Raw genomic sequence first — 9,671 nt, 5'->3', positions numbered from 1 at the left:
TAAGAGCCCCCAATGAAAGTATTAAGAATGAAAGCAAGCATGGGGAAACCTCAAACTCAGAGGGAAGACTATCAACCTGGATGAAGGAAGCCCAGAAACGCGTGTGATAGCGACTAAACATGGGATCACACGATCCATGCTCAATTAAACAGTTCATTTTTTTCTCAAACCAAAGGACTTATGTATTAGTTGTCCTTAACGCGGAAGCATAAACACCAGGGAAAAGCCAAATGTTTGTCAACACAGGTTCAATTGGTGAGCCGGTGGGGACGGTTTACACTCAGAATGACAGAATGCGAGTGGACCTAGGTAACTGCTCCGTGTCCCCACTGAGGGGCTCCTTAGAGGCCCAGCTCGGTGCTCTTCCAGTGCCTTCCCTCGGACTGGAACCTGATGTGGTCGCCAGTCTTCATTCAAAGCCACCTGGGCTTTGGGTGCACTGGGTGATTCTGCTTTTTTCTCGCCCTCGCATCTCCCGATCCTGAAAGTCTCATGAGAAGAGCACGTTGCAGGATGGAGGGCAAAACACACAGGACAGCAGAGACACCACGGCAGGCACCGTCTCCATTGGAAAGGGCACCGTGGCCCGGCCAGCTGCGCCTGACTGGGCGCTCGCAGAGAGGAAGGCCTGCCTACGGAAGTGGGTAGACCTAGATTCCAGAGAGTCTGAGAAGCGATAGCTTCCCGTTTTGACGTTTGGGTTCAAGAAAGGGTTCTCTGGTTTTGTAGCAACACTTTCTGACTTCACCTCAGCTAGAGACCCCTTTTTCTGGTGGGAGGATCGAGTATCTGAAATTTGATAAACTGCTACTCCCTAATTGTCTCGTAGTAAACAGCCCCCTGCCCACACCCACAAACTCTTCCCTCACCCACTGGTCTGGTTTAGTGGGGGGCCTCAAACAAAGAGGCCTGGCTTTCCCCCAAAGCATCTTGGTGGTCCTTCTCCCACACCTTGGCTTCCCCGGACTGCCCCGGCCACTGGTCCTCCACACGGACACAGCTCTGCGCTTTGTCCCTCCACTCCCTCATGACTGCTGTCGATGGACATAATAGGTCCCCCAGGATACAGTCCGGGTTCGTCACCCAGGGTGACAGCAGCGTCCATATGAATGACCCATCCAATGCTCCTGCACAGCACGCTGGGCCTCGCCCTGGAATTCTCCGCACCTGGGACGGCAACTGCTCTGCGGCTTTCTACTCCCACGAAGACCTAGTCTTGGAACCCCGAAGGACAGTCGTACTCCCTGCGAGGGTCACTATGAGTCAGAATTGACCCCCTGAGAGTGTGCTGGGGTGGGGGGTGGGGGGTTCTTGTTCTTTTGAATTGCCCTTATCTCTGCAGCTGTTGCGCAGTGATAACGGCACAACAACGAGACAATGGCTTCCAAGAACCAAAGCTTGCCTTTTCAGTCTGTTACAGGGCAGCTGTGGCTCTGGTCTCGACTCTGACCAAAGGGGCGGCCTCCATACTGGGGTACTCTGGCCCTGGGGCAGGGGCAGGGGTGAGAGAGCCATCAATGACAGACCCACCCAGGGATCCTTGAAGCTGTGCTCTGAAGTAACACCTTTCATTCCCTCTGAATCTATTGGCAGGCCTGCTGTGGGCGGGGCAAAGGCCTCTTCCCCAGCCTGGCAGAGAGAAGCGACAGGGATTTGACAATGAGACTTATTCTAAGACAACCTCTCCAGTCTTTGACCAGACTGACCAGTGGCCTGGCCTCTGGGCTCCTGACCCACTCCTCCCACCCTACTCGTCTTCCTGGCAGGGAGGATTTTCACTTCTCGGAGGGCCCTCCAGTCCTCCTCACTCCCCTCCTCCATCATCCCCTGGACTGGAACCACTGCTTCATGTCAGGGAAGCAGAGTAACCAGGGAGAGTCGGAACGAAGCCCCCTCGATGTAGCTGGAACCCACCAGCAGCTGCTGGAGTGAGGGGTGGGGTGGAGGGAGGGGGTGGTGCGGAAGGCCCGGCCACCGCGCCTGGGAGGATGGCAGCCTAGGAGACCCTACATGGAAGCTCTGCTCTGGCTTTAAGGGGCATTTGGTATCTAAAGACAGGCCTTTCCATGCTCGTAAAGCGCTCATCTCTGAAACTCACCGGGAGTTCGACCGTCTTACAGGGTCGATGTGAGTCGGCACACTCATGGCAGGGTGAATTCTGGGTTTAGGGGCATTTTCGATGGTCCCCTGTGCAGAAGTTGCCTTCTCCAACTCCTTGGTTAAACTTGAAGGCAGTTGTTCGTTTTTTGTAGTTTTTATTTTAAGCATCATTTGCTCCTGAGTTGTTTTGGCTTCTTCAGTTTCTTCTGGGATACTGTTTTCTTCTGTTCAGCCTCCTCCTCATGTTCAGGAAGAACTGGTTCCTTCTCAGTAAGGTCACCTCAATGTGGTGGGGGAGTTCCTGTAGGGATTGAGCCGTCAAGAGCTCTGCTGTGCGGTGGCAGTGCGTCCTGGGGGCTGTGTGCACCTGATGTGCTCAGTGACCAGAGAAGCCACATCTAGACCCTTCAGTTCAGCATGACTCTGTGTCTTTAAGCATGTGCAGAAAAACTTCAGCACTCTTTTAGGGCCACCGACCCTGGGTCCAGCACCTCACTGCTGGGCCTGGGCACCGCAGGAACTCGGCACATGCCGCTTTCTGCTAAAGGGATGTCTTGCAAATACTCGGTGGCCTTCCGGATAGGCACACCCTTGATGCCTGGGCATTTTCAGTGTTCGTAAAATGGAGTTGAATGTTTGAACCTCTTGATCTGCAAGCTTTTAGGGGGCTTTCTGGGTCAAGTAACAAACCCTTTTGGCAGGTCACCTCAGACTGCGGGAAGAGGAAGGCGGCAGCATCTTTCAGCCATTGCTGTTCCTGGTTCTGCACAGCCTCCTGCTTGCTCTGAGTGTAACTCCTGTTCTTCATGGTGACTGATGCAGGGAGAAAAAGAAAAGCAACTAGTATTCTCAAGTGAGCTCAGGATGGGGGACACATGTAGCAAGATTCTCTGTCCCAAACCGGTCATCCCTGGACATTCTTTGAATGTGCATGTGTGTGGCTTTCGCTCAGTCTGCCGTTTTCATCCGCCTTCAGTGGGCGTTGCTGTTGATGCTGTCAAGTGGAGTGTGACTTGCAGTGACTTCGTGTGACAGAATAGAACTACCCCATAGAATGTTTTAATTTAAAAACGTAAAAAGCATGTGGTTAGTGCATTTACAGATCAGATCATTTTTGCATCCAGCGTCCTTTCTAACTCCTTTAGAAACCTAAAGCTGACTAAATCCTTTAGTAGCTGGATTTATACATTCTCGAACGCAAGTGCCACTTTGCAACTGGTCTGCCAACTCTCATTAGTAAGTTGGAAGCTTGCCTCCCTCTCCTCGAAACGATCTTCGCCAGATGAGGCCTCTTCAGTCCCGGGACTCAGGTTGGGAAGGACGCACAGGACTGGAGACCAAGCTGAGCTGTCATCACCCCACTCTCCTGATGCACTAGCCGTCACGCTGAAAAGTACCTAAGGGGAAGGTGAGAGTGGCCTCCCGTCGTCTCTACGGTCCCTCTAGCCGTTCATTTTCTCATTCCTAAAGTGCTATCCCACGTGTCCAATCCCACCCTGCCCCGTGCCAGGGCCTCCTCAGAAGGCCAACTCCATTTGGAGCAGTGCTCCTGAAACCTTGTGACTCATGGCAGCGCGGGGCATGTGGAGCTCGGGTGGCAGGAGGAAAAGCTGGTGCAAAGGGGCTGTGGCAGGACAGGGAGGAAGTGTGCGCATACACACCAACTGGCTTGACTCGACGTGGTGGCTCAGTCCCCGCTCAGATGAAACACCCTAAACCGGTGGTTCTCTACCTTCCTCGTGCCACAACCTTTCAGACCTTTCATACAGCTCCTCGTGTGGTGGGGACCCCCCACCATCACATTATTTTCATTGCTACTTCATCACTGTCACTTTGCTACTGTTATAAAGCAGGCGACCCCTGTGAAAGGGTCGTAGGACCCCCCCCCGCCCAAAGGGGTCGTGACCCACAGGTTGAGAACCGCTGCCCTAAACCAAAAAGCAATGACCTTTGAGCCCATGGTTTACGATGATGCCCAGGGCCTTGGCTGTGTGCATGACCTTCTGAAAGCATGTGTCCCAGGAAGCTATCTATGGACAAGAGAGTACCCCAGGAACGAGAACAGCTGAGTCCAAACATCAGGGCTGTGAACCAGTGGCTTCCACGACACCCCCGATTGAACGCAAAATGTGTTTTAAAAAATAAAATCTCTGCTGGGCTGCTGAGAGGTCCGCAGGTTCAAAGCCCCCAGCGCTTCCCAAGAAGCATGAAGATTTCTACTCCCGTAAAGACCCACTGTCTGGGAAGCCCACAGGGGCAGCCGTCTGTCCTGTGGACTTGCTGTGAGTTGGAATCCACTTGACGGCAGGGAGCTTGGTTTTGGGGTGGGATAACCACCAAAGGGGCCCTGGTGGGGCTGTGGGTTAGCCAATGGGCTGCTAACTACAAGGCGGGTGGCACACCTCCCCCACCCCCCTAGCAGCTCCGAGGAATACCTGTAAAGACTCGGGTGTTGTAGGTCCTGCACAGGATTGGCTCAATGGCAGAGTGCTTGAAATCTGATGACTTGGAGTACGGAGCCCTGGTGTCACAGTGGGCACAGCAGTTAGATTTCATGTCAACCTGACCCTGTGTGAAAGTGTAGGGGTGGAGAGTCCAACCTGTCAACCAAGGACAGTGAGAAATCCTCCTCCCAGGGTCTGGGTCTGCCTCCCGTGGACCAGGCTGCCGGTGGGTGGCCTGCCGTGTTCCCACCGACCTCGAGTCCACGCACCTCTGCGCTCCCAGCGTCCTGCTGCACCTTTCTGCACCGCCGGCCTTTGCTTCATGAGCCTGAGGAGGGCTCCGGCTGCATCAGCCCCAGCCTTGCACTGGGCTGGCTTCTTGATGTAATGTTCTTGTCACTGACTCCACTTCCCTGTGGCACCCAACCTAACACAGGGCATGGTGTGTTGGACTGCTAACTTGTGGTTGGACCCACCCGAAGCGCCGAAGCACCGTAGGAGGACGAGGAAGCTTCCTGCTCTGTGCAGATTCAGTGTTGGAAAGCCTCAATCAATTCTACGCTTCCCTATAGGTTCCCTCAGTAGGAATCAACTGAAGGGCAGTGGGCATAAAAGTCGGAAACCCTTTGGCGAGGAGCATCTTCTCCAAAGGTTAAGTATCATACCCAGAGACCCTAGCAAGCGCTGACTTAATTCCTACTTCATAACAAACCCCTCAGTCAGTTCCTCACACACTAGCCCCAACTCTTGAGGTACAAGGAAGAGAATGGTCCAGTATCTGACACCTCTGAGAACTCCATGAGCAGAGAGGAAATGCATCATCTACCTGAAACCGTCCTGACTGCAATGAGGGTGGGAGAGTTCATTATGGGCCCCCTAAAAGCACAGACTTGCCTAGAAAAAGGGCTCTTCTTACAACACCAGACAGGGAGCACTCGATATTCTCACTTAAGACTCCCACATACTTAGCCCAACGTTTAAAAAAGCAAGACCCGACAAAACCTGTTTCCTCCAGACTGAGAAACTAAAAATGAACCATAACGAGCCCATTCACCTGCCCGCTGATCCCAACGTGGTCATCCTGCAGGACGGGGCAGCCGGGCCCTCTAGGGTTTCCTGGGGCTACAATCTTTCTGAGAGCAGACTGCGTGCCACACCCTTCTCCCCCAAGGCACCAAACTTCCGGTCAGCAGCCAAGCACTAGCCCCTGTGCGGCCGGGCGCCTCGTGGGGATGAGAGGGGATATCTACAGGCGCTGCTGACTTCAGTCCAGTAACTCCTACTGCAGAGGGAATAGGCTCTTCTCTTTTTAACCAAATCAAACCAGACTTCGCACTGCTATAGGAACAGACTTTATTTTTTGTTGTACACAAACAAAATTCACCATCTTCCCACAAACATACCACAAAAAGGCAAATGCAAATTATTTAACACAAAAAATAGCACAACAGAATCAATAGGTATTAAAAGCATTACACAGTGCAAATGATAAAAAGATACAAGGCTTATTAACTTAAGAGATTGTCATGGATTGAACTATGCTGTCCCCAAAGTATGTGCCTACTTGGCATGCCAAGTATTGTGTGTTTTCCTCCATGTGTGATGTGGTGTGTCAAGAATCCTAACCTGTGTCAATGAGGCAGGGTCAGTGTGGGGTGTGTCTTGAGTCACCACAGCCTTACAAGAGGGCTGACTCAAGTCACACTGTTGACTGAACCATGTTACAAGAGATGCAGGCGAGCGACCTCTCTACTTACAAGAAAGAGTAGGGAGCAGACTCTGGACTCTACTTTGGACGTGGGGTCCTTGTGCTCTTAGAGAAGTAAATGCCACGCCACAAGAGAAACACTCAACTCAGAATTGACGAGGGCATTCCCCCAGAGCCAACAGACAGCTTTCTCCTAGAGCCGGGGCTCTGGATTCAGTCTTCCAGCTCCAAAGTTTAAGCAAAGAGATGTCAGTGTGCTCAAGCTATCCACTTGTGCTATTTCTGAGAGCAGCACGAGATAAGACAGGGTGCCTGATAAAGAAGCCAAGGTAAGAGCACACATTTCTCCTTGCCTTCTTTAGTGAGGACCCACTTGCACATGGGACTGAGCTGCACAATACTCAAACAGCTCATTCTTAACAGTCTTTTTCTCTCTATAAAACCGCAGTTACAATTTTGACTATATGAGCAGAAATGCTGTTTGCAGAACCACAAGGTTTCTGTAGCTGGACTGTGAATTTTGCATTGTTTACTCAAGTGCATATAGAAAAAAATCAAGACAGGACAGGTGTATTAGCAGAGAATCTTTCATTCAAACTTACATACAACTTCTCTTGAGACCCAGTAACACAACTTTTTCTGACCAAGAGTCTCACTATCTAGGAAAGACGTGTGAGCTGGGGCGTGGGCTTGAGAGCTTGTAACTGCAGCATTAGCTCTGCCAGGCAGGCATATATGCTGTGTCCACTGCACGCTGTGTTTGGAATATATAACCCCAAGCTTGATCTGCCAAGCGCATCGACGACTTCTTATAGCTTATTCAAGGCTCTCCCACACTCACCTGAACAATAAACCACGAGGTAGAAAAGGCTGACCAGCACTCACTTAACAGGTGAGGAAAAGGAAGGCCTGTGGGGGCCGAGACACAGAACTGAATTCGGTCTCCAGGTGGGCAGAATCATCCATATCTTGACTCCAGAGGCACTTCACAACACACCACGACAGACAAAGGCAAAGGAGGGTCCCACTGGGAGCCTGGCCGCGGCATCTACACTGCAGGGTGAAGGAGATGGAGGGACACTCACCCCTTCCTTGGTTTGAAAAGGAAAATCAGCACCACAAAGGAGACACCCTGATTATTACTGAGGACAGGAAGCCCTAAAGCACACAATGATAGCATCCATCCTCCGCCAGTAAGAAGAGGGAGAGCCAACCGCAGTCTCTTGGTGCTGCTCCCCCAGCCCAGGCGGCCTCTAGCGGCAGCCGATGCTGTGCAGGGGGGGCTAGCTGCTCTGCTGCTGTCCTCGTCGTTCCCCTTTAGCTGCGCATCCAAGAGAAGTCCTGTGGTGGCCGGGACACAGACTCCTGCACCTACGATGCTGTCCTTACACCCACCCGAGGTGGTACCCATGGTCTCAGGTAGAATGCAATTCCCACAAGGAGCTAACAACGCCCCATAAAGAAGCGGAAGGATGGCAAAAGGGGATCTGGGAGTGACAAAAACCGCCGACTTTAAGTTCTAGTTGGGCATTTCTGGGCATTGCAGCCCAATGGGCAGCGCCCCGCTCCACTAGCTGTACTGTGCACCTAGAAGGCATCAAATGACCATCCTCTCTGAGGGAGACAAACTACAGGGAGATCAGCTTTGTGGGTTCAGGCATGGAGTCTCCAAACAGGCTCTACTTTCTGTAGATCAGCTTCCTCCCTATCTCCCCCACCCTGGAGTGGGGTGGGGGAGCATTTCTCATCACTCAACAGGCTCCTAATGGAGGGTGCGGTCAACTCAGGCCCTTTTACTATCTCCGGTACCACCACCACCACATTCCCCAATATTATGGTCACTGGGATTGAGGTTATGGAAATTCCCCATGTCAGAAAGAGACCTGGTGGTCCCGTTAGGGAAGGAGGAGAGCTGTCAATAGGAAACAGTAAGGCAATCAGGAAAAACGACCCGCAAATCACTCTCTACCTTAGACACTGCTCACTTCTAATTTCGCCTCAGGGTCCCCACTCCCTCCCCTCATCTGCTGAACTCCCGGCATTCCCTGCAGCAATGCACAATGCCTGGCATTGTAAACACTGTACATTTTCCTTCTGGCACACAGGTGAGCTTGCAAGGGCCTCTCTCCTCCCAGAACGGATGCTACACACAGTGGGCCCCTAACCCACAGCCACTTTATAGCGCACAGGCATTCGCAGTGTCTGTGCGTGCATGTGTGGCCACGAATGGGGGAATCATCAGACACAATCTTCTTTAGGAATGGCACTGAACACTTTAAGCAGGTAACAGAGTCACAGTATCTGAAGCCATGCGCTTTCAAAAGTTCACAGGGCTTTTAAGGGAAAACACACACACACACACACACACACACACACAAGTTCACAGGGCTTTTAAGGGAAAACACACACGCACGAACGCATGCAAGCACAAACAACTGGTTATTAAATTTCTTCTCTGAAGATCGAGGTGACATGGTGACAGCTTTTAAACTCAAGGACTATCGTTCCCTAGTTTCTCATGAACTACTTTTCAAAGTTGCATTCATAACTTCTCAACAGTGTACTGAGGTGACACCAAAGAAAAATCTGTGCCAGATGATGCTGACCTTTAACAATAAATCCTTAAACCCAATGTCTCACAAAGCACGACAAAGCATAGAACTGTACGTCACGTTCTAGCTCAGACGTTGCTACGTACTTCAGATGCATGGCAGTGATTCGTCGGCCACAGGAGCAGGCCATGGCAGTGTGGGGTTCAGCTGGTTGACTTAGATCCGGGGTGCAGGCCTCAGGTGGGGACCCTAACCAAGTCCACAGGCAGACGGCGGTGACAGGTCATGGTCATACCAGTTGAGAGGCTTCATCTTAAGCAGTTTATAAAGTCTGGTTTTGGTATTAAACACAAAATCTCACTGTAACCACATGGTAAGAGAGTTAATATTAAAAGACAGTAACCCTTTTCTGCTATACTCCAGAAATTTCTGTTTTTTTCATGTTTCCATGATCATAAATATTAACTTAAACGAAACTAAACTTAAGAGATCTGACGCTACTCAAGGACAGCACATTTTCACAAGCTCAGGGTGTGGTCCAGCAGGCAGTGCTGAACTCCACCCACCAGTACTTGGGTGGCTCCTTCTTCACAGTCAACTTGCTCATGCAATGGAAGGCTTTGGAGGATGCTGAGAACCACTGGTCCAAGGGTCCAAACTTTCCCAGAAAGCCAGGGCTGGTCAGCCTACTTACACCTAAAAGATGAACGGTAGTGTTGGGAAGAGAGGTTTGTTCCCCTTTATCTTACAATAGGCTAAGTCCTGAGGTCTTCACACGAATCATGCTTTGCTTGGATGGCAGTGAGTTAAAAATATCTGTACCAGTGCGGGAGTTGTGCCCAGTGTAACACCATCACAGTGGGGGGG

This window comes from Echinops telfairi, unplaced genomic scaffold (genome assembly GCF_000313985.2).
Source record: "Echinops telfairi isolate 266 unplaced genomic scaffold, ASM31398v2 ScPeMD7_7424;HRSCAF=8462, whole genome shotgun sequence".
NCBI classification, from domain to species: Eukaryota; Metazoa; Chordata; class Mammalia; order Afrosoricida; family Tenrecidae; genus Echinops; species Echinops telfairi.
This window is presented reverse-complemented; position numbering follows the sequence as displayed.